Raw genomic sequence first — 316 nt, 5'->3', positions numbered from 1 at the left:
GTTCATTTGACTTGTGCGCGTTTGCCTTCAAACTACATCTACCACAGAAAGATTTCCTCATTCTTATGAAACATCTACCACAGAAAGATTTCCTCATTCTTATGAAACATCTACCACAGAAAGATTTCCTCATTCTTATGAAACATCTACCACAGAAAGATTTCCTCATTCTTATGAAACATCTACAACTTCTAATTGACTTAGGGGTGGAGGTGCAACAAGTGTGTGAAGTGTACAAATTCTCCCGAGAATTTTTTATCGCCTTTTATTCACGACAATATTAAGGCACGTCGTGAAGCTACCGACAAAGCGCAAC

This window comes from Penaeus monodon, chromosome 33 (assembly GCF_015228065.2).
Source record: "Penaeus monodon isolate SGIC_2016 chromosome 33, NSTDA_Pmon_1, whole genome shotgun sequence".
Taxonomy (NCBI): Eukaryota; Metazoa; Arthropoda; class Malacostraca; order Decapoda; family Penaeidae; genus Penaeus; species Penaeus monodon.
Note: the sequence above shows the minus strand (reverse complement) of the source record.